The sequence below is a fragment of the Lathamus discolor genome, chromosome 15 (assembly GCF_037157495.1).
Source record: "Lathamus discolor isolate bLatDis1 chromosome 15, bLatDis1.hap1, whole genome shotgun sequence".
Lineage (NCBI taxonomy): Eukaryota > Metazoa > Chordata > Aves > Psittaciformes > Psittacidae > Lathamus > Lathamus discolor.
The window spans coordinates 5,689,728-5,714,056 of record NC_088898.1 but is presented as its reverse complement, the minus strand read 5'-3'; the positions used below and the strand labels follow the sequence as shown (position 1 = coordinate 5,714,056).

Sequence of the window (24,329 nt, the reverse complement as noted above, 5' to 3'; positions counted from 1 at the left end):
CCTTGGGTGAATCAAGAAGGGCCCAACCTTGGGTGAATCAAGAAGGGCCCAACCTTGGGTGAATCAAGAGATCTGGCCCCACTGATGTAAAGGTCGCAGGATTAGGCTGCCTTCAACAGCAAAGCCCTGCTCCGCCTGTCTGACAGATACCCCAGGGGCAGACTGGAAGGGTGTGGAGTGGAGGCTCCTCTTTGCAGAAGTAGGATGGGAATGTTTTCTGGTCCTGCCTGTCTGGTTTAGCACTCCCAGCCGGGACTTGGATCTCCCAAAAGGGAGCTTGATCTGAGATGTGAGGCTGTGACTTATTAGTATTTAAAACTTGTACAGCCTGGGGGCTGCAAGGCTGTAACTCGGACCCAGATCCACCTGATAGACCCGATCTGCCAGGGATGGAGCAGTGGACACAAGGCTTGATGTGATGCCAGTTTGGGGAGGGTTGTGCTGGTGCAGCTCCAAATGAGACCTGCAGAAGCAGCGATAGGATCCCATCCTGCCCCTCAGCTCCACCCAGCTGTAAGCCTCAGCTTTAGCTTTCAAGTGAAAGCTTTAGGCTGCCTTCGGCATCCCAAAACCCAGGCTTGACTCACACCTAAGATATGGCATGTTCTCATCTTTCCAGATGATGTTGTGTGTGGCTGAGTGTGACCAGATGTGTCTTGCCACCAATGGAGGATCTGTGATCAAATGGGGTGCGATGTCCCAGTGTGAACTCACCGCAGCTCAAACCAGCCACTCTTTCTGTGGTTGCCCCATAAGGTTAAGCTTTTTGGGGTGTCACGAGGAGTACTTGCAGCTCCTGATGCCTTCTGCTCCTCAGGAAAGCAAATGGCTGGGCCATTGCCCACTGCAGTGGCATCAGGACCATGCCGAGCTTTGCATCTAGGTGGTCTACACTTGGTGAGGTGAGACCACCGCTCCATGCAAGGAGGAGAGGTGCTTTGTAGTCTAGAGGTGGCTGGAGCTTGGCTGTACTGCTTCCCCCAAAGCTTGGGTCCCTTCATCTTCCCACCTTCCTGTCCATGCAGGGCCATCACAAGACCATGCCCTGCTCTTGCAGGCAGAGGGGTTCAGCCTTGCGGATTTGGCCCTCTCAGTGTCACTGTCCACTTCTCCTTTGGGACATTGAACCTGCTGCAGGACAGAGCAACAACCTGGCTCTGGCTGAAGGTGTCCTCCCCTTGGTGCCATGGCCATGCTGGGATGCTGAGGGCTGGACAGCAGCACTGAGATCCCTATTTCAAAGTGGGATGCTCCTACCCTTGTGTGAGGGATGTTGTGCAGCTGAAGGAGAGAGCTGCTAGAACACCTACCAGAGGGGAGCGCTGAGCTTTGCCCTTGCTCTCAAGGGCTGTGAACCACAGGCTGAGGGAGGTGGTTGTTGGACCACCAGGGTACAATAAATGTGCCAGGATCCTGCTGTAGCCATACTTTGTGCATTTCCATGTGAGGGGAGGCTGCTTTGCAGGTGATATGTAGGCAACTGCTGTCTCTGTGTCATGGGTGTGTTGCTTTAGGTGGAGAGCAGCCTGGTCCATGCTGCTAGCACGTTGCAGAAGAGGGGAGCTGATCTGGGGAAGGCTGTGGGCACTTGGCAGATGGGTTGAAGTGGAAAGAGGCTCTTTCAAGACAGCCCTTGATGGAAATCAGGCTTGCACAACTCTGGGAGTGGGCTGTGGGGATGAAGGGCTGTGAGATGAGATGCATGGTGGCTGCTAAATTTAGGAGCGCACCATTTGGTTATCTCCTTGCCTGGTGCACTAGATCATGTCCACAGCTCATAGCCTGGTCCTGACCATACCTATGAGCTCCGTGGTGCCGATCTGTGTCCATCCATGGGAGGAGATTCTTCCCTTCCACCTCCCCTTGCATCCTTTAGACCTTTAATCTTTCATGCTATCTAAAGCAATCCCCTTGAGATCCCCTTGAGGAATGAGGTGGTTCATTAGCACCTTCTTCTCTGAGCAGTGTTGGTCCTGAGATGTCATGGGATCTGCTGCTGTGCTCCTCTTTGAAGTGGGACACAGGGAGGCATCCCTCACTATGGTGGCACTGGCACTTAGAGATAGAGCAGGATCCTTAAAGAGCTGGTCTGCTTTAGGGCCTTCTTCCCATTTCTCTTGGGGATGCTGGTTCTTCTCTGTCCTTGACTAACGTCCTGAGAAGGTTCCCCTTATTGCAGTTGGGCCCTACATGAAGTTAATCCCTCACCTTGAGCTCTCACCTGGCCTGGGGCTTGGGAGGACAGTGAGGGGCTGCTGCTTGCCTTGCAGAGGCTGTGAAAGGAGAGGGGGAAAGAAGAAGGGATGGGATCTGCAGGTGAGGGTGCACCAGTGTCACCGGCGAGCTGCTGATCCTGCAAATGGGCCATCACCATCTCCCATGCCTCTGTGTGTGCTGTGAAGGGAAATCAGCTCTGCTTTCCCCAGGTGAGAGGTACTTTGGGCTCCGGTGTGAAGGGAGGTATTCCCATGGGCTGCTCCCCTTCCATGCTGGGTTTAATGTCCTTCAGTGGTATCTCAAGTAGCCAGGACCGATCTGCTTCTGCAGCTGGGGTAGGGGAGGGAAGGAGAAAGATGGTTGTGCATAGAAACCAAATGTGAAAGGAGTGGGAACACAGAGGAGAGCATCTTTGAGGGCAACCTGTGTGCTACCTGTGCTGGGTCCATCAGCTTCCTCTTGGTCCCTGTGCTGAGCCCAGTGCTGCTGAGCAGCAGGATAGTGTCCCTTGCACCCGTTTCCCTCTCCCTGCACAGTGCGGCTGAGGGTTTGCAGTAAAACCATATCCTATAACTGTGCCTTTTGCCAGCTCCGCTTATCAGACACTGCCTTTGCCTGGAGCCGGGAGCGGTGAGGCAGGAGCCGGGGGGAGCAGAGCGTTGTGAGGCTGCTCCCGCCTGCAGCCCGTTCGCATTCCCGACTGCAGCCGTGCATTAAAGTGCTTCGAGCTCCTTGTTACCCAAACGCCGAGCCTGGGTTTTAACGAGTCCACCCGCGGTCGCTGGGACCGGGAATGCCGAGCTGCATCCTGCTGCACCCAGGCAGAGCCTGACAACAGGCACCGCTGCCTGGAAACGGTGGGCAAAGGCTTTATTGACCACTGGAGGTCACTTTTTCAATAATGCAGTACAATCCAACTTTATTTTGTCAGTACCTTTCATGCTTCCGTGCTGCTCAGTGCAAAGGGAGGGAAAGGAAAGGCTTCTCCTCGAGCTGGGGAGGTGGAGGCTTCAGTGAAGAGCTAGAGGAGGAAAAGAGGAGAAAATGAAGCAGCCTTCATGCTTCTCCCCTGTGCTGCAGATGCACCTTCAGGCTCTTCATAAGCAAATGAGCATATTTGGCTGGGGGGGGCTGGAGGAGGCAAGAGTGTGCAGGGGAGGATGGATGCTGTGTGGGGAAGGTCAGGCTGTGTTCCTCAGCCAGAGGCAGGCGGTTGTTGGGAACTGGAGGCCCGACAGCAGAACCCAGCTTGCTGCAGCTGGTTCCTTCTCCTGGAGTAAAGGAGCCTCAGAAACCTTGTGATTTGAGCTCAGGAAAGAGCCAGGATCTAATTCTCAGCCAGGAATTGCACCTGAACTGTGCTCCTTTGCCCCTTGTGTGGTGCTAAGCTGTTCCGGGGAGGGGACAGACTGGTGTGCTTGGATAGAACATGGGGGGTCTGACCCAGAGCCTTGAGACCTCATCGGTTCAGAGGCATGCAGGGGGTGTACCCCTCTGCCCCACGCCCCACTGCCTCCTGTTGCTCTATGCTGCCTGTCCTCTCCTGCCTGCATCCTTGCTCTCTGCCCTTTCTCTGGCAGGAATGCAAATGCCAACCTGTATCCACTGTGTTTAGGGACTCTTTGCTCTATGCTTCCAGCGCTTTCTGGGTGCCCAGGGTTAAATCATCCCCTTCTGCCTGGGGAAGTGGAGGTCATCTCCTGCCTTTTCTGAACCTGTTGGAGCTGCTGGGAAGGATGGTGGCGTTCCAGCAGGACTCTGTGAAGCCCAGAGGCATCCAGCCTGGCACTGGAGGGATTCAGCCTTCTCTGTTTCTTTTTGCCAAGTGGAAGTCGGTTGGGAAGCTTGTCATGGCAGATCTGCCATGCGGGAGCCGCTTTCCATGCTGCCCTTTGGGGACCTGGCATTCAGGCTTGCCCAGGGCCACAAGGTGACCTGGAGGGTCCTTATGTCCAGGCTGCAGATCCCCAAGGCAGACACCAGGGTTGGCTCTTGTGATGTTGCTTGTTCGGTGTGCCATCCCCTGATTGTTCATTCTGGAGCAGCTGGTTCAGACAATGATGTTTTCAGCATCACCAAAACCAGCAGATCTGGGTTCCTTTGGCTAACTTGATAGCATCATTCCTCTTTGAGAGGGTGAGAAAGGAATATCCGGTTTTCACATCTATTTCTTCTACAGCCGGGGCTGGGTTTGCATGGAAATGTCAGTGTCGTGCTTGCAGACCCTGGCTCTGGGCAGGAATTGCTGCTGTGCCGCAGCCACTCTCCCCGCTTGCTGCGGGAGCTTGGCACACGTGAGTGTTTCACCACAGCACATGGGGCTCAGGCCATGCCGGAGCAAATATTTGAAGATCCATTTTTATAAAGCCACTTTTTGGCCTATAAAGCACCAACACCCCCTGAGCTCCCAGCGCCCGTTGCTGTGAACGCCACTGTTTGCTGCTCAGCCGCGCTGGCAGCGCTCAGCCAACGCTGCAGCCTTGGGTTAGCGCTGGATTCGTCTCCTCTCCCCCAGCCCCAGGGGTTTGTTTTATTTATTTGCTTGTGTTATTTGTGGAAGGGATTTTCCCACTCTTGGCAGAGCGGGACGGGAAGGGATGGTTCCAACAAGGGAGGCTGGATCCTGCTGGCTGCGCAGCTCCGTCCCTCTCCTTCCTGCTCATGCAACAGTTCTTACTGTGTCAGCTGCTGTAGCTGGAGCAGCAAATGGGGAACACTCCCTGTTCTTCCTGCTCTAGGACAGCCTGGGAGCTGGGAATGGGGGGATGTTGTTGGAGGGGAGCCCTGAGTCTCCCTTTTATCCCCTGTTTATTCGTGGGATCAGACTCCAAGACTTAGCGATATGTAGCCAGATCCTGGTGGATGCCTTCTCACTGCCCAGGATTCATTTTGAACTGAGGACCACATCTCCAGGCAGTGCAAGGTCTGGGATCTCACGTGTCCCTTCGCTCCAGAACACATCAGGTTCAAGTGTCATTCCCAGAAATGATCCTTGATTCGTTCACACAGCATGGAGAGGTCTCTGGTTTGCTCTTCCCTTTGCTGCTTTGTCTTTGGGCCCTGTGGAGCCAAGAACTGGCGTGGCTGTGAACACGGGCAGCTCTGCTCCTAAATGAGCACAGGGAAAGTAAATAGCATCTCAGATTGCAGCCTGGTTGCAATGGGCCAGATTCCTGCTCTTTCCAGCTCTGTGACTCGGGGTAGTGACTCCTGACTTTCATCGGCAGGGAAAGCAAGATGGGAATTGGGCCCAATTTTGAGATAGACCCAGTTTTGCCTCCTGATGCTTCCATTTCCGCCTCCTATTCAACCCTGCACCAACTCTCCTAACATAACTCACTGTGTCTCTGCTTTGAGATCCTCAGATGCAAGTGTTTAATGGTTGGACTTGATGATCTTAAAGGTATTTTCCAACCTAGGTGATTCTATGCTTGTGTGATTCTATGGTTACAGCAGCTTTTAATAGCACTTAACTCCTCTGGAACGAAGTCCAAAGCAAGGGGAAATTCACCACTGATAAGAAAAGCCATGGTGGTTCACTGGGTTAAAGCCAGCATTGTGCCCTCTAATTATGCAGTAGTGGCCTAGGCCTGGAGTAACTGGTGAGGACAGGATGGTTGTGCTCGGCTGGAGGGAACCAAGGCTTGATTTAGTGCCTGCAGAGATCAAGGGACCTTTGATTTCAATGGGCATTGAATCAGGCACTGCACTATCAAACAGACTAATCAGATCATCACATCGTCTGACACAGATTTGTGTCCCTGGGCTGGGGCAGGCGAGTAATTGGGCAGGCAGCAGGGTGAGAGCAGCACCAGGCTGATGGCTTTGTCCCGTTACACACTGGTGGCAGAGATGGTTTAGTGGCTGGGATGGGGTATGGCTCAGGCACTGTCCCTCATAGGCCACAGCATGGGCCTGTGAACTTGTCCCACCTTGTTTCTAGGTGGGAGCTAATGCAGGGGCTGGTGTGCTAGAGGAGCTAAAGAGGGGGAGGAATTTGGGGTCCTCTTGCACTGGTAAATCCATGCTTCCAGAACTGTATGTTTTTGCTGCTGTCTTCTGAATGGGGAGATGGGGCACAGGAAGAGGCATGCTATAAAAGGAAAGGATGTGCTGATGGGGTGGGGTGACCATGGCTTGACGTCGGGTGTCCTATCACTGCCCTCCTCAGTGGGACAGGGGAGAGCCAGTGTAATGCAAGTGAGTCAGGATGCAAGGATATGGGCAGGGAGCACTCACTCACTGTTACCGTCACAGGCAAAGCACACTCGACTTGGGGAATTAGTTTATTACCAATCAAATCAGAGCAGGATAATGAGAAATAAACCCCAAATCTTATAAACCCCTTCCCCTCCTCTCCTTCCCAGGCTCCAGCGTGGGTCCCTCACAGCGTCACCAGTTCTGTTGCAAACCTGAGGGGCTGCAGGGGCAGTTCTGTTCCAGAGCCTGGAGCACCTCATTCCTCACTGACCTTGGTGGCTGCAGGTGTCTGTGTCTCTCACATACCCTCACTCCTCTCTGCTGCTGTGGTTGCTGTGGTTTTTGGAGGAGTTTTTTCACCCCTTTTGAAACACATTATCCCAGAGGCACTACCACTGTCACTGTGGGGTCTGCCTTGGAGCCAGCTCTGTCAGACACAGGGGAAGCCACTAATAGCTCCTCATAAAGCCACCCGTGTGTCTCCCCTGCTACCAAACCCTTGCCACTCAATCCCAATACAGTGCTTCTCTGGGATGTTGAATCTCCAGGGTGCCTGCTTGTGGGGTTGCTGTCCTGAGGCTTGAGCTTTCTGATCCTGCATGCGGCTATGGTGGCAGGAAACCTGTTCTGCAGCATGGGGCATGATCCCTTCCCCAGGATCCCCAGGGAATTTTGCCATGCTCTTGCAGGAACATGAGACATTTGCAATGTCCTTGATCTCTCCTGCTCTGTACCTGTAGCTCACTCACTGGGGTTGATGGTTGCGTTACATTTGGCAGTGCCTGAGTGGGGAGCAGGGGAGGGGGATGTTCTGGGGTGTTTATGGTATCCATTTATAGTGACCGTAGCATCACCCACCTCTCTGAACTCTCTCTAGTGCTGTGGCTGCTCTGCTGGGAGAGCAGTGGCTGCTGCAATGCGCCCAGCTCTGAAACACCTCCTCTGGTGAGCACTGAAGCCCAGGGTCTCGCCTCGTTCCTGGCTCTGTAAATGAAAGGCTTTGGATGTGCTCTTGTGCAGGTGCTGGAGCCTGCAAAGCTCAATTTCTCTGGCTTTGCCTGGCAGTTGGGTTTTAAAACACGAGCTCTAATTCTGGAGCTTGTTCTGTTTCGTTTCCCTGTGGTTAGGGAAAAGAAGTTGTAGTGTCTTGCTCTGTGTGCCTTGTATGATGTCTAAGCAGAGCTTGCACCCCAGCACGACCCAGAATTGCTCTGCGACTGCAAGAGTGTTATCTCTGAGGTCTCCACCTTGGCTGGAAGTGTGTCAGTAGGTTTAGAAGTTGTGGGGAGATCCATTGTGATGGCATCAGCATCATATGGTAACAGAAGCAGGCTGAAGGCAAATGCAAAGCAACAACGAAACCTTGGAGAGGAACAAGAGAGGAGGCAGCTGATCAGCAGATGCAGAAATCCCTCTGGGTCCTATCAAGTGTTTTGCCAGTGTTAAATGCTGAGTAAAATATAGTGTCTGAGAGCTCAGATCACTGGGTATCCCCTCCGGACGGGGAGACCTGGGGTTGAATAGTTCTTTGGTGAATCACATGCTGGAGGTGTCAGAGCCGTGATCTGGCACAGGATTATCGCTGTGTCCAGCTGGCTGCTGGAGCTGCTGGTGCTTCCAGGCTGCTTGGGCAAAGCCGCTTGAAGAAGACACAGAAATAGCTTCATCCAGCTCTTTGCTACTAAAGCTCTGCTTCCTGGATGCTTGGATTCAGCAACGGCAAACAGAACCCTTCTGGGATTGTCTGACCATCCAGAGCTGGGCTTGACAGGGGAAGCCAACAGCTAAATAGAGGGGAAGGAACCAACTAGTGCATGATATTCATGAATGATGCTGAAGAGCCCGTGTGGCGCAGGGAGATGTCACCCCCATTAGAAAGAAGTCCTATGAGGGAAGCTTGCAAAGGAGATGCTCCAGTTAGATTGTTTGTTTGTTTGACTTTTTCCTTTAATCCCTCACAGAGGCTCTTCCAAATTGGGGTATGGATGTGGAAAGACTGTCTTATGTTGGAAGAAGAGCATGGTGGGAGGGAGAGGACTGTGCAGCCTTGGGTGATGCTGTGGTGATGGGTTGTCATAAGTCTGGTCAGGGACATACTGCCCCTGTGCCTTATTTTGGGGAGCCATGTGTCAGTCATGGCTGGACTTGGGGACTGTCTGACTGCATTCTTCATTTGGGATCATTTGAGATAGTCCATGTGGACAGGCTTGAGAAGTGCAGACACACCATTTGAAAAGCTGTACAGTTGGTTTAAATCCTATCTCCTGCAACAAATCAGCACTGGCTGGGCCTCCCTACCCCTGCTTGGGGCATGTGTTTGGGGGAGAATCCAAACCACCCTTTGCTTTACTGGTCCCTGCTCAGGTCTGCCTGTCTTGCACCAGGATAACTCCTTTTTAAGCACCAGTAACGTGGTCTCAAGCAGCAGGGAAAGCAGGGCTCGGGCTGCTCTGCTTCGGGTGCACGCAGCAAGCTGTTCCTGAGCGTGGGCTCCCGGCGCTGCCAGGAATGCTATTCCCAGTCAGGAGAGAGAAATGAGCTGTGCAAAGAGAAGGCACGTCTCGTATTGATGGGCACTGCTTGCCAGTTCAACCAGTACGTGAGGGTGCTGCTGCACCGGGCTGGCTCTGGAAGGTTCCAGATGAGATGTGTTTGATGCAGGTGACTCTTTGGGCTGTGCAGGGGGATTTGTCCTGGCTGCTGGGGTTAAACTGGTGTGACTGGCCCGGGGTGGGGGCTGCTGCAGCAGGAACAGAGTTTGATGCTGCGGTGTGACCCAGCAGAGGACACAGTCCCTTGTGTGTCATGTTGGTGTTAAAAGTGATGTCCCACCGCTGCTCCCAAGGCATTTGCACCCCTTCTGGCCTTGAAAGAACAATAGCACAGAGATGCCTCAGGCTGCTTTTTGGGCTGCTTTAGTCTCTTTAACGTTTTTCCTTGGGTGGTGTTTGAAGCGTGCTGAGGATGCTGCCCTCGCGCTGTGCAGGGAAGGGAGTTTTTTCCCTTTTCACTTGCATCTTTCAGGAGGAAACTGCTGGGAGTTGAAACAGAAATGTCGACACCGACCTTCCCTCAGAACATCTCAGCTCCTGGTGGAGGTGTCTGTGTGTCGAGCACAGCCCTTGAAGCTGCTGGCTGGGTGGAGGGTGCTGCAGCAGCTCTGCGCTGCAGCTCCAGGGCTCTGATTTGCGGGAATGCTGAGCCATAGGAAGGCTCCCGGGGTGACGGGATCTGGGATCAGATCCTGCAGATCTGGGATCCACTGAAGTGTGTCCATCCCAAACCAGTCTGTGCCTGGATCTGCTCTTGGCTGCTCCGAGGGGTTTGTGTGCCTCCTGCCCTGTGATCCATTGGCCTGGTTTGGAGGTGTGAACTGGCTGTGGGATTGCCTTCACCCCCAGTTTGGCATGGGGGAGGTTTAAGCCATGTCCCTGGGGTAGGCAAAGAAAGCTCAACTCCTGTGTCTCATTTTGATGTATTTGACCCCTTTTACGCCCAAAAGCCATGCAAGGAAGTGGGAGCCATGCCTTACCCTGCACGCTCCCAGTGACAGCCCTGGGGAGGGAGGAGACCCCACTGCAGCACTGCCTCACTGGGATGCACCCCTTCATCTCCCTCACCTTTGGGGGGCTGTGGGGCACCCCAAGCTCAGGTCTGCTGACCCCCCTCAATGGTACTGTGGCCTCTGGACCTTTCTGGATGTCAGGTTCCAGACTGGCCCCTACCCCAACCGTTGCAGCTGAGTTCCCAGTCCTGAACAATGGGGCCATTGAGGGGCTGGAGCTGGGGGTGAGGCCCGGCTGTGGGCTGGGGCTGGGGAGTGCAGCTGAGCCTGCTTGTCCCACCCCGGCCCAGCTACAGCCCAAAATAGGTGCCTGGTGGCCATAGGGGTGGGCCTCTTTGTCCGGAGGCCACAGCGTGTTTGTGCGTGGGGATTGTGTGCAGTATTTATGGCTTGGAAGGGGGAAGGAAAGAGGAGCCTGGCAGCTGTGTGGACTTGTTTGGGTTTGGGGTTTGGTGTTAGGAAGGCAGGAATGCTGGTATTTTTATCCCCACACCTTCCCGTAGGTGCTCATGCTTCCGTGCAAGCCGGGCACCTCTGGTGCAAGAGCAAGAGGCTCATTCTGCTGGCTGCTGTGATGGGAATGAGGGGCAGAGAAGAAGAAAGCCCCATGGTGGAGTCATGGTGCTCCTGAAAGTCCTCATCATGGTGGGTGAGAGGAACAGAGAGAAGCTGTCCATAGCATCAACATGCTGTCTCTGTTGTACGTGTTTGCCCATTTCCACGTGCCATCCTGGTCCCTAGTCCTGGGTTCCTCTATGGTTGCCCGAGCCATCTCCTGCCCCATGGGGTGCACATGGGTGTCTGCAGTTAGTGCTTCCCTGTCCTTCCTCACCAGAGCCCCTCGGATCCGCTTTCTTGGCACTGGAACGGATCTGTCTGGCTCGTGTAGACACGGAGCATCTGCTGTGCTCAGCCACTCTGAAAATCCCGCCTCGTCCAGAGCCATGCATGGATTTAAGGGCTCACCATAGGTGTCTGAAGGGCTGGTCGTGGTTCGAGTCTGCTCTGAGTCGTGCTGCTGAAAGTGGGGGTTATTTCTGCATCGGGAGGGGTGCAAAATCAAAGCAATGTTGGGATGAGCTCAGTAACTAACTGTGCCGGGCCGGATCTTGCCCTTGGAGCCATGTGTGTTGCTGCCAGAGCCATCAACATAAAGACTCCCCCCAGCACAGCCGGGGATAGGATTTGGCCTGTTTATATTCACGGTGCAAGAAGGAGGGAAGGATTAATGACTGATTACTTCTCAGGCCAGCGGGAGCCCTGGGTCCCCATCTCCTCTGCAGCTAAAATGCAGTGCAGAGCAAGACAAAGCTTTGCAACAGAATCCTCCCAATTACCTCACCCATCTCCCCGTGCGCTGTAAAATGCACCGTCAGCTCCACAAGCAGCTATAGCCAGCGCTCACTCAGAGAGGAACCATCTCCCAACGCTGCTCCCAGCCACTGGGAGGTTGTAGGGAGAAAAGCCTCGATCATCCCCCTTCCACCTCGCCCCTCTCTGACCTGGGCATCATTTGGAGGTGGTTTGGTGGAGCCTTGGCTGGTCCCTACCTGCCTGTGCATGTGTCTGAGCATCCTGTCGCACACCCCCCCCCCCCCCCCCCCAGCGGAGCCTGCGCGTTGGATGCGGTTTCTATGGTTACTGCAGCTCCGGGCCCGGGAAGAGCAGTTGGATGCTGGAGCTGGCAGGACCCACGTCTCCCTCTGGATCAGCCAGAAACTTGACAGGGAGTTCGTTTGTGGAGGAGCAACAGCACAGGACAAAGAGAGCAGGAGAGGGAACCCAGGAGGAAAACCTGGTGTCTGCTGGGGACAAGGTTTGCCCCCAACAGGTTATCCTTGAACAGGCTTCAAACAGCAACAGAAAGAGGAGGGGGAAAGGGATGATGAGAAAATTGCAGTTCTGGTGCTCGCATGAAGGTGACATTTGTTGTAGCATCTCTATCCATTGATTCGGGGATCTAAACACATGGAAGTTTTAACTGCTGCCAGAGCCTGACTATTATACTCAGATTTGTTTTCTCCCAGCCTTTTTTTCCTCTTATTTCATTCTTTTAGGGTTTTTTATCCTCATATTTCCCTCCCTACACACGTACGTTTTCTCCCCGTGTCTATATATCCTCCTCCTGTTGGTGAGGCTGGAAGTTGAAGGCATGTTTAGCCCTCACCACATGCAGTGTTGGGAACTGATGGGACCTTTTGGGGCAGTTTTTCTCAGTCACAACCTTGCTGCTGTGGCCACACTGGACTTCCAAAGCCCTTTCTTTCCAGCTCAGCCACTTCACCTCCTCTTGCACTGCAGGCAGACAGGGCAGTGCCTCCAAACTGCGTGCGCTGTAATAGGCATCTCAATCCCTGCTCTTATGGGCAGGGTGTGGGGATAGGAATGAACTTAATTAGGCCAAAGGCTGGGGCAATGCAGGGCCCTGGTACTGACCTGCTGGGGAGGCAGCTGGGAGCACAGTGCTTCCCAGCTGGGGAAGGCTGCTCGCCATGGAGCTCTTGGCGAGTCCTGAGCCGGTCAGACTGGCTCTGCCGTCTCCTGGGGCAGCTCTGTCGGGAGAGGGGTTGCATTGGGTCCTCTGACTCAGCGAGGAGAGGGCAGGCAGGGAAGGATCTCTGCAGGGTTCTGGCTGCTTCCAGGGCTGGCCAGGCAAAACTATTCCTGGTAACGCCAGGAAACTGCACCCTGTGCACTGCAGGGTCTGGAACCCTGAGCAGCTCTCTTGGGTTTGCACCGGTGCATCGTGTGTAGGGCCAGTGGCTCCCAGGACTGAAGGCTAGCAAGTGCCCATCTGGATCTTTCCCCTTGTGCTCCCATTGCCACTCACCTCCCTGCTCTACGCTGGGCTGAGACCTGGATAACCCGCATGGAATATCCCTGACTGTGGCTGGGCAGGGTCCCAGGGCTCGGGCAAGGTTGGGGAAGCTTCTTCAGTGGGGCAGTTGAAGTTGGAAAGGCTCCATTCTCCCAAGAGCATCTGTCTCTGCAGTTGGATGAGGACCAAATGCCTGTGGTCCTGAGCCTTTCTGTCTGAAGCCTGGGCAAAGCCCATGCTGGGTGCAAAGCCTATGAACTCTATCTTGGGGGTTCCTGTGTCCTAGCAGAGGATCTGGAGGTGATGTCTGTGACACACACCAAAAACCTTCTGACACCTTTTGGGGCAAAATGGTCTCTTTTTTTCCCCCTTCATTTACTGCAATCTTCTTCAGGTTGTGGAAAGGCCAATGGAAGCAAGGAAATGAGCTTCCTCTTTTTTAACATGGGTGAAGAGCTGATGATGGGTTATGTCAAATGCTGCCAAGCAGAGAGGCTCATGGAGGTAGTGTGGTCCCATGGAGCAGAGTAACACTGAGGAAGCTGGAATCATGGCTGGGGCTATGGTACAGTGTGTTTCTGTAGGGGCAATGCTGGGAAGGTCACACTGTCTGCAGCAGTGCTGGACCCTGCTGGTACAGCACCTACCCATGCTCTGCCTCACTCCTCTTGGGTCCTGTGTCCTTCAGGAGGTAGTGAAGCGGAGCAAGGCGCAGCAGTTTCCCCCAAACCCCCCAGCACAGAGTCCCCATCCTGCCTCTGGAAGCACACCCCAGCAGTGTCTCCGCAGTGACTCCCATGCTGCTGCCACCTCCGGAGCTGTCGGTGCGTGCCTGCAGGCCCTCAGCTCTCTGAATCACCTGCTCAGCCCTCTGGTTACCGGGACGTGCAGCTGCCTGAGCCGTGTTTACCATTCCCGGATCCCTTTTCTCCCTTTTCCCCAGGCAGATTAAAGCCAGACAAGAAAGGGCAGATGCGGCTCCCCCTCGACAAGTCGTTGCAGGTGAGCCGGGAGCTGCTTGGCATGCACACCCAGCCACCTGGCCCTGCTCTAGGAACCATTGTGCAGGCAAGCTGCAGCAGTGCTGGGAGCATCCCAAGGGATGCGTGGGAGCAGGGGCCGGGATGCTTCAGGGAGAAGGAACAGCCCTGGCGAGGATCTTCATCTGACTGCAGGTGTCAAGTCGGGGCACTCCCAGTCTGGCTCATGGTGGCCTTTGGAAATGGAGCATCATGAAATGGTTTGGGTTGGAAAGGACCTTAAGATCACCCTGTTCCAACCCCCTGCCACGAGCAGAAATGCCTCACACTATGCTATATTGCCCAAGGCTCTGTCCAACCTGGCCTTGAACGCTGCCAGGGATGGGACAACCACAGCTTCTCTGGGCACCCTGTGCAAGTGCCTCACCACCTTCACAGGGAAGAGCTTCTTCCTTATATCCGGCCCAATGTTTTCTTACTTCCCCATCTCCTGCTTCTCCCCCTGTAGAAGGGAGCCCCTGGAGAGCCAGGGCTATCCAGGAGAGAGGATAGCTGCCTGTGCCAGACAGCAAGCAAAGCCTTTAGTGTCACTGGGGCTGGGTGAGATGTGCCAGTTCCACTCCTGGCTCTGCACGTTGAGTGGCTTGTGTCTCCTCAGCTGAGCTGGACCTGGACCAGTCCTCCTCAGAGATGTGTGCTGGCTTGATGTAGAAACTGGCCTCCCCAGCAGGCATCATGCTGCCCAAAGGGGATCACGCCTGCAATGCCATCCACCTGCTTCCCTGGGTTTCAGTGCATGGATGGCAGCAGAAGCAACCTCTTGGAGCTGGGTGCAGGTCTTCTGTGTGCAGGATGGCAGCCTGGAGAGTAGCCTGGCTTTCTGAAAGAGCAAAACTTGACTGAAAAGAAGGCTTTCCCCTCTGTTCTGTTTTCCTTGTCATGAAGCATCCACCGTGACTTGTGTGGAAGGAAACAAAACCTGGGTTTAGTTCCATGTTCTGAGAGATGTTTGAAATACCATGAGAATGTCTCTGGGTTGGTTGTGAGCCCAGCCAAAGGGCAAAAGCTCTTGAACGATTTAGATTTCAAACCTTTCTCACCCTGCTTGTCTGCCTGGAGCTCCGAAACCCCCCCGAGTGCCTGGCTCCAAGGAAGGGAATGTTTTGCACATGGGCTTATTTGGGTTAAATTCAGGGCTGTTTTTATTTGCTTCAGGCAAATGTCATTGGGCTCCTTTTGGTGTCACTTTGCTGTTCCCAAGTAGGTTCCTGGAGAGCCAGTAGGAAGCTGAACGTGTACGTACATCTCTGAAGCACGCGGGTATTTCCAAGTGATGCAACTTCAGATTCCTTCCCCACCTCCCCCCCTTCCCCTTTGCTTCAAAACCCTTTGTTTGGCCTCAAAGATCAGCTTGTATTTTTGGGTTTGGGGTTTTTTGGTTGTTGTTGTTACTGTTTTAGGCTTCTTGAAGCAGAACCTTGCCTGATGGGAGGAGGTGAACAGCCCCAGAGCGAGGGTGGTGCAGGCAGGGTGGCTGGGAATGGAGATGCTGACCCTTCAGGGAGACCTTGTTCCAGCCTGTAGCTCTGTCTGTGACCGTGTAATCCTCCAGCAGTCACAACCCATCAGCACATGAGAAATAACAGCAGCTATGGAGGGACCTGACAGGCAGGAGAACCTCATAGAGTTCAGCAAGGCCAAATGCAAGGTCCTGACCTGGGCTGGGGCAATCCCAAGCACAAATACAGGCTGGGTGGAGATTGACTTGGGGGTGTTGGTTGGTGAGAAGCTCAACATGACCGGGCAGCTCGTGCTTGCAGCCAGGAACCGTGTCCTGGGCTGTGTCACCAGCAGGTCAAGGGAGGTGCTGTGCTTTAGGGAGATCCCCCCCTTGCAGTCCTGATCCAGCGCTGGGCCAACAACACAAGAGGGATGTGGAGCTGTTGGAGCGAGGCCATGGGGATGCTGCGAGGGCTGGAGCAGCTCTGCTCTGGAGCCAGGCTGAGAGAGCTGGGTTGGGTCAGCCTGGAGAAGGGAAGGCTCCTGAAGGGGAGACGTGAGAGCAGCTCCAGTGCCTAAAGGGGCTGCAGGGAACCTGGAGAGGGGCTTTGGACAAGGGCCTGTAGGGACAGGCCAAGGGGAATGGCTTGAACCTGCCCGAGGGGAGACTGAGCTGAGCTCTTAGGCACAAGCTCTTCCCTGTGAGGGTGCTGAGGCGCTGGCACAGGGTGCCCAGAGAAGCTGTGGCTGCCCCATCCCTGGCAGTGCTCAAGGCCAGGTTGGACACAGGGGCTTGGAGCAAGCTGCTCCAGTGGAAGGGGTCCCTGCCCATGGCAGGGGTTGGAGCTGGGTGAGCTTTAAGGTCCCTTCCAGCACAAGCCATTCTATGAGATTCACCTGCTAGCTAAGCCCTGTGGGTCAGGGACATGCTGTTTCATGTACAAGACCTGTTGCCTTTCCTGATCCATGTGTTGAGACAACAAAGTCCTCCCCTGCTCGGATGCTCCGTGTGACTTTGCTGGAAGATCCTGGCTTTTCTACGTGGCCATCACTTCAAGTTGTGTGTGTTGGTGTGACCCTGCTACACAGCTTCTCTCTGGCTGGTGCTTGAAACCTGGAAAGCAGTTGAGCTTGGAGGGGGCTGTGATCTCTCTCCAGGGCTGGAGGCCACAGCAGAACCATGGTTTCACATGCGGACCTGCCTCTCTACCGCCCATGTTCCTATGCTTGGTCTCCATAGGAAGGAAAAGTGGAGTATAAACTTGTTTGCTGCTGGGAAAATAGGTGAGCGGGAAGGCTGTGTGCTGTGGTTTACTCTAGCAGGACATGGGACTGCACTGGTGAGCTCAGGGAGGGCAAGGAGAGATGGTTTCGTGTCCACAAGAAAACTGCCTTCCCACTGCCCAGGGCAAACCCGTCTGAAATAACCGGTCACAAGTCTCCAGCAGGGCTTGGGCCTTTTGAGGTCTCTTCTGGAATAACCAGTGACAGTGTCTCTAGTGACATAATGTGACATAGTGAGTAACTAGGGACAGTCCCCTCCGCATGGGCTGAGGGGACCCAGGTTTCTCCCCCTTGATGCTCCCTGTGGGACTGATGTGGTTTGCATGCCCTGAAGGCTCCATCCTCTACCAGGCAGACCTTGGTGGATGTTTCCTATGAAAGCTCTTGTTTTCATTGTACTATGTGGCTGGGGCCATGTCCCTCTTGAGAAGAGCCATGTGTGGTGGAGGAAATGGGGAACCCCAGTGTCTTGGTTCTCTATTTGCTCTGCTTGGTCCAGACGGGGTTGTATTTCCTGAGTGCTCTTTGCATGGGCAATACCCTGCGCTTTGAGCCCTTGTGCTGGTTTTGTGCATGAGCTTAGGGCTCTGAGCTCAGTTCCTCCTGCTTCCATACTCCTAAAGCCCTCAGGGGAAGGAGTTTGGGCTCCCCGTTAGCAGGGAACAGCAGCTCCAGCGCCGCGGCTGGGATGTGGAACAAGCGGAGCGCTTTGTTTTGTAGCTCCGTACATGGCAGCGTGGCTAAAGGCGGAGGCAGGTTTCAAGGCACGGTCGTTTAACAACACTGGGAACGGCTGATTCCAGGCATGCTTATTTCACAGCTCTTAGTTGCACATTTCCGGGGCACCAGTTCTGCAGTGTAATGCTGCAGGTAGGCTTTGGGGGGGCCGAGGGCGGCGGGTGCAGCTGGGGGAACACAAAAGCCACTTCCCCCGGTGCCTGGTGGGTTTGGTGTGGTTCTGTTTTCCCCCTTCAAATGAAAACATCTGAGACCAATACAAGGGTAGAGTGGGAGGAAAAGGTTGGGTTTTGAAGTCCTGGTCAAGTTAATGGGAGCTTTTTGCTTTATGGATTAGGAATTTCGTCGCTTGGCTCTGGTTGGTTCGCAGGGAGCATGGTTTGGCTCCCACTGCCTTCAGCAGAAGCAAAGCTGGAGTGAAGTGGCCAGACTCAGGGTTCAGCTTTATCTCAATGGGCCTGTTCTGCTGCCTGTGAGTGGGTCGGATCTTGGAGCTCTGACTCAGCCTGAACTTTCAGTGGCTTCTGCACCTGGAGATTGAAATCTGTCTGCAGGGAGGTGAGCACCAAATGCCATCCCTCGCTGCAGCTCCTCCAGACGTTACCTCCCCTTTACCCCCTCGAGCTGTTTATTATTTCCCTCCCGCTGTTGCCTGCCACCTCCACGGTGAGTCAGAAGAACGGGACATGAACGCTCCCACCTCAGCACAAAGCCTGGCAGCGGCTCCCTTCCAGCTGCTGGGGAAAGGGGGTTTTAGGCAAAGCTGCCCAGGAGCCATGGAGGAGAGAGCACAAGAGATGCTCCACCGGCGCCGCGCCGGCAGCGGGAGCCTCTGGCACTGCCGGGGGTGGCAGCGGGGGTGATAACATCTGGACCCACCCGAGGAGAGCGCATCTCCTGCTGCTGTAAGTGCAGGGTTGGGACCTCTCGCTGCTGAGCCGCTTCTGCTCCCACCGAGTTCAGCAGCAGTTCAGGGTGCTCAGCCTCTCGCAGGAGCGGGGTCATGGGTTGTATAGGAGCTCTGTGCCCCAGAGAGCGTGCTGGGGCTGCTGCCTGCTGGGCTGGGAGAGTCTCTTTGGGGTGCCTCCTGCCAAGTCTGCACATACCGCCTATTCCAGAGCAAGAGGGAGCCCACTGGAGCCAGCTGTTGAGCTGCAGAGCTCTTCCTGGATTGAGGGGATGGCTAAAAGAGACACTAATAGAATAGCTGTAAAAGCCAGAGAGTCCCAGGGGGCTGGAGCTCCCTTTGCTGGTTGGTAGGGGGCTGGGGTGAAGCACCCCCATCACTCCACACAGGGCTCCACGGTGGTGACAGCCAGGGAGGCATCGCTGCTCTGCCAGCTCCCTCTTCCTTCTTTTCATCTCTCTTTCCCCTCCCATGGACCCCCACGTTCCCCCCCACTTTAAGCCTCAATCCAGCTTGAAAATCTCACTGCAAATCTTGCTAAATAGGGAAGATTTCTCCCGGCTGCTCCCCTGCCCTCCCTCACTCCCTTTGCCGTTTCTGGCCTGCTGGGTTTTGTGTTTCAGTTGTTATAAATAAAGCTCCAGGCACTGATTTGGGTATACAATGACACCTTGTGTTATTAGACAGCACAGGACAGACTTTGCAAGGGGAGCCTGCTCGCCCGCCCTCCCTCTGCTCCGCTGCCTGCACTCCGCGGGCAGCGTGCGGCTCTGGGTGCGGGTGCCGAGGGCGCTTCTGCCTCCTTGTGCTGCCTGAAATCACAGCCCCCGGGAGAAAAACCACCACGGCAGCAGCTCGGCCCCTGCGTGGGCTTCAAAGTAGGTGCTAGGGGAAGTTTTGCATTGAGAGAAGGGAGCATGACGGAGGGTGATAGGGAAGCCTGGGCTCCCTCAGTTTTGTGCCCCCCAAAAGTGGGTGGGAAGGGGTTGCAGGGATGGTGGTGTCACCATTATCTCAGCCATGCTGGGGGTGATCTCAGCTCGTCCCAAATCCCCCCTCACTGTGGTGCTGGGGCAGGATTTCATCCTGTAGCTCTGTTACCAGGTTCCTTCCCTACCTGGTTGAGGTGGGGTCTGAGCATCCTTCCTCATCCGGCTCATCCCATCACCACATCCTCAGTCCCTGGGAAGGGCTTTATCCAGCAAAAGCCACCATGTGCCAGCCACCCTCTTGTCTCTTGGTCCCCTTGGGGACTGCTGCTGTCTGGAGCAGGGGAAACTGAGGCAGACATTGAGCCCCACATGCCTGTGTTCTGCATCTCCCTTGGTATTTTCTCCCTCATTTCAGTAGCAGCAGCATGTGGGGAGCAGGGGAAGGCGGCAATAAACAGGGTAACAGCTCACTGTCATGATGGCTCGCAGGAGGTGAGGGCAGCAAGTGCTTGGGATGTGGGCTCAGCCTTGCCCTGCCAAAGGCTCAAGTGCTCCCCTGTTTTTTTGGGATAAATCCCTATTCCCACCCCCCCAGCACCAAAACACCCCCCCCACCCCCCGAGCTGGGCTCACATCGCTGCTCCCATGGGGCACCCTTTGTGCCGGGGCCTGAAGAAGCTCTAACACCAAGATGTGGGGCCAGGGCCTCGGAGCAGGTTTTGGAGCGATTTCCTGTGTTTCACTGGTATCGTTCTTTAGGGAGCCAGAGCTGGTCTCTGGGTGCCCAGGCTGTGAGGTCTTTGAGGCAGCGATTTAAAGGCAGATGAATACAAGTCCAGCCTGCAGTTAGGAACTGGGCTCACAGCAGACCTGACTTATCCACATTATGTTAGTTCTTTTCAAGACTTCTGGAAGTGGGAGTTTTGGTCACTTTGGTTCTGACGATTGCAATTGTACTGATATTTGGGGTGTCATTTGAATCGTGTTTGAGAAGGCAATGAAAATATCCAAGATTGAAAATTCCCTCTTGGAATTTTCGTGCTTTTTGGCTGTAGTTGGGTATTTTTTATTTCTCTTCTTTCCACCCCCTCTGCATTTGGGCTCTGAGGAAGGGGCACCCCAAAACCTCTTTCTACCCCTAAAAGTGATGCTTCATACTTGCTGCCCATCCTCATGGCCATAAGAGCAGGGCTGGGATTGCTGTGTGCATGTTGTCCATCCACATTCCTCCTGTGACAGGGTTGGTCCCAGGGTAATGGTTGGTCTCCCCTCTCCTTCATCCCCATTTCTCATAAGGAAAAGAACAGGGAGCACGTAGGGTTCTGCTTTTGTGGTTTTGCATTCACTTGCTTTGTGGAGATGCAGACTCAAGGAGAAGGTGCTAAATACCCTCTTTTCCTGGTCTGTGATGCCCATGTTACTTTAGAAGGTAAATAACCCAAACTATCCAATAAAATTCCAACGCTGCATTAATAAAGTAATGGAGATATTTAACGTATGCAATAAAGCTGCTATTCCAGAGCCCTAGGCCTGCTTTAGTAGCTATAACAGGAGTGAATAAGATCTTTTCCTGTTTTTATTTATACACATAGAATATCAAATATTCCTGCGTTTGTGCTTGTTAATGTTAGCCAAAGGGGTTAAGAGAAATAAAAAGGGATTTTGCAAACATATCAGGGGAGAAAGAGCAGAAGTAGGCCCATTAATAAATGAAGGAGTTGGATTCAGCAATGATATTGAAGAGACTAAGTTACTGCATCGCTTTTAGAATCAGTCTCTGGTAAAATCAGTGGAGACAATGAGGAGACCTTGTCAGATACAATCACGGGCTCCCAAATAGAAAAGCAGCCCATGAGGAAATAGAGAGGCCAAGAGGAACAGGCGAATGGAGTCAGCAGCTGTGGAAGTCAGAGGAAAGGCTTCTGTTGAGTCCAAGGATCTGGCATTGGGATGCTGTGCTGGCAGGCTGGAGATGGAGCTCGCACCTCTCCTGAGATACAGGAGAAATATGGGATGGGGCAGGAAAGCGTGGGGCAAAGAGAGGGTGAAGGGAGAAAACTAGGTTGAGCTGGGCAATTCCCATTTGTCCATGTGGTTGGAGTCTCTAGCAAAGGAACTGGGCTGGCACTGGGAGGGAGGTAAATATATGTTTAATATGTGTTTAAATATGGGAGGTAAAGGTGTTTTGTGGCTCCCAGTAACACACCTGAAGTTACACATTTGCTGCTGTGGTGTCTGAGATGGTGTTGCAGGAGGTGATGGAGCTGGGGAAGGAGCATGCAGGGTATGCAGGAAGATTTATCAGGGGTTGGACCAGCCCAAGGGAATCCAATGGACACAGTGCTCCATGGCTGATTCTAGAGTGCCTCTGGAGGTATATCCAGCCATGGGTTAAAATGCTATGGTGAGATGCTGTAAGTGAAAGATGTAGATAAGCAGGCGTAGACTGAGTGATGGGGAGCACCCAGCACCTGGCTGCAGACCCTTGGATTCATTTGGCAGGTCCCATCCTCCATTGTGGGATGTAGACAGAAAGAGAAGCCAAGAAGGAAAGAAATCCAGGGAAAGCCTGGGAAGGGTAGAAATAACCACGCCACCTGGAACATGGCAAGTGGCTCTAACTGCAACAGAGATCCATAGGGAAAGAGCTTCTTGCATAACAGCTGGAAAACTTGGAATAAATGGCACCACAGGACTGGAGAGCACTGGTCAAAATGATGCTGGCGGGGACCCAGCTCTGAAGCCAGTTATGGTCACAGAAAGGCTAAATCCTTCTGTTGTGCACGTCTTGTGTAAGGACAAAATCTGCCTTTTGGTATTTTTGGGCAGCAGATGCTGGGGCCACGTGTCAGCCAGCCCTGGAGACGCTGCCCTGGTTCTTTCTCTCTTGCTTGTGCTCACAACGCTGTGTGCCAGTGCCCAAGCCCAGCGCTGCAATGACATTCGAGTGTAAACCCACTGGGAAGGGATTTGGAGGAAAGCACCACGATGACGTGGGATAACTGTGGGAGGAGAGGAGAGAAGAGTTGAGGCCTTGGGTTCTGCTGGTTGCTTTGCAGGGGCGTCCAGGATGCAAGAGAGTAACCGCAGCCCTGGGTGCAGTCGGTGGTTAAATGATGTAGCAGAGACTGTTTTCTGTAAAAGAAGGGTATAAACACAGGAAAAGAGGCTTGGGGGTACGCAGCCTTTAACATTTCAAGCTAAGGTGGGAAGGATACGATGGAATTGCACAAAGCAAGATGGAGACTGAATAGTGGATAAGAAACAGAAACCCAAAGGAGCCAGCAGCTGGGAAGCGACTCTCCTATGGAAAGCTGGCAGTGCCAGGTTTGAACTGTTTAAAACACACTTATGTGAAGCTCTCAGGTTGAAAGATGCTTTACAGGAACATAGGGAAGGGATAGGTTTGCACCAGCCTTCTCCCATTGCTTGCCCTGAATTCCTTTGGCTAAACTTGTTGGCATCAGAGGAACTGGTTCTTGTGGAGCTCAGCCAGAGCTTGTGTCTATGTGTAGGGTGGAAAAGCTCCCTCAGAGGCCCCCAATCCCTCCTCGATGGGAGGCAGGTTCACTGGTTGGTGTTTGCATTTATTTTGGTGCAGAAGGATGGGTTTGGGATCTGAGCTTCATTCCTGGCTTGTGGGCCGGTAAGTACATGGTGAAATCCCTGTTCCTCAGCTCTCCCAGCTCTGTAACGGGGATCACTCCTTTCCCCCCCGTGCTCTCTGCTTTGTCATCTCACAGTCTCATCCAGTGCCTGCTCCAGGTGCTGGGATGGCTCCTGATCCCCTGGCTGTGTGTTAGATTGACCTTGAGGCTGGGGAAAACTGGGACCCTGGAGCCCAGATCCTGTAAAATCCTTGTTCCTCCTGGCTGCCCAAACCTACCTGTTGGAGATGTCTGAACACTGCTGGAAAAGCTGCTCCTGTGCTTTATTACAAGGTTTCAAGGAGGGGAATTGCTGTTGGGGTAGAAGTGATTCCCTTGGAAATGTAAAACTGTGTAGGAATAATTTCTTACTTTTGCAATGCCATTGTGAGCAGGAGGATCCTCAGAAGTAGAACAAGACCAGGAATCCTTCCTCTGCAGGTACGAGACATAGTTATGATTCCCATGTAGCTGATGCTGGAGCTGGGGTGAGCACTAGAGAAGTGTCCATAGCACTGGGGAGATGCATCAGCCCCAGCTCTGGTGCCTTGTAGTGAAGTCTCAGAGGTTGCCACTGCCACACTCAACCCTTCCCTCTGCTTTATCCCATTCCTGCTCCTCTTTTTTCTTTCTCTTCCCATGGCAGGGGGTTGGAACTGGGTGATCTTAAGATCCTTTCCAAGCCAAACCATCCATGATTTATTTAGTACATTTCATTATGCATCTTCCCCTGTGTACAGCCTTCCTTCCTCTGCTCCTTGAGAACACTTTTTACCCCCTTCTTGTCCCTGAGCTACACCCTGTGGCCCTCAGTCAGTGTTGCCACGGTCTGGGTTTGCTCTCCCTGCTGTGGTGCCAACAACCAGCCCTTTCCTCACGTGTCCCTTTGAGGCTCCGAGTCTTTTTCTTCCCCCAGCATGTGACTAAAGTTTGTGGGAATCTGTTCTGGTTTAAATCTAAGCTATGCCTTTGAGAGAGAAGGGGGAGCGAGGCATGCAGACCTCACCCCTCGCAGCCCAGCCCTGCTCCAGGCTCCTTCCAAAGGGAAAGGCAAAGAAGAAGAACCTGACCCCTGTTTCTTACAAGTCTCTCCTGATTTACAGGCACCTTTGGCGGTGGGGCTACCCCGTGGGGTTGAACTTCCGCAGGCCACACGTTTCTAGTGCTTTGCACACCTTGCCTGCTCTCTGGAGCTCATGGAGGAGGACAGCATGGTGGCTTCAGTGCTACCAGACACACTTAGGCTCCTGCGTGCCCATTTTAGGGGTTGGAAACCTCAACCAAGCTTTATCTTTGAGTGGCTGACCTGCCTCTGCTGCCTCCTCTTCGTGCTGGCCCTGCGTGGCTGACCAGGGAAGCCACCCTCCTCTGTGAGGTGACAAACCCTGGACATGCAGAGCCACTAAATCTGGCTGAATTTTGCCAGATTTGGCCCTTTTTGCTTGCCGGGGACCTGCTTTGATGCGTGCAACTTGGGAACATCCCCGAGAGACAGCGTCCGGCTCCGCTGCCGAGCAGCGCTCACTCATCCCATCTTACTT

General features: G+C 53.9%; 1 long non-coding RNA gene across 1 annotated transcript in view; it reads left to right on the top strand.

Moving 5' to 3' along the window:
• Nucleotides 1-24,329, top strand: part of LOC136022255 (uncharacterized) — a 104,720-nt gene that overhangs the window by 13,658 nt on the left and 66,733 nt on the right. Inside the window, exon 2 of the long non-coding RNA XR_010616104.1 lies at nucleotides 17,640-18,207. This is a non-coding gene — a long non-coding RNA (uncharacterized LOC136022255). The remainder of the gene's footprint in view (nucleotides 1-17,639; nucleotides 18,208-24,329) is intronic.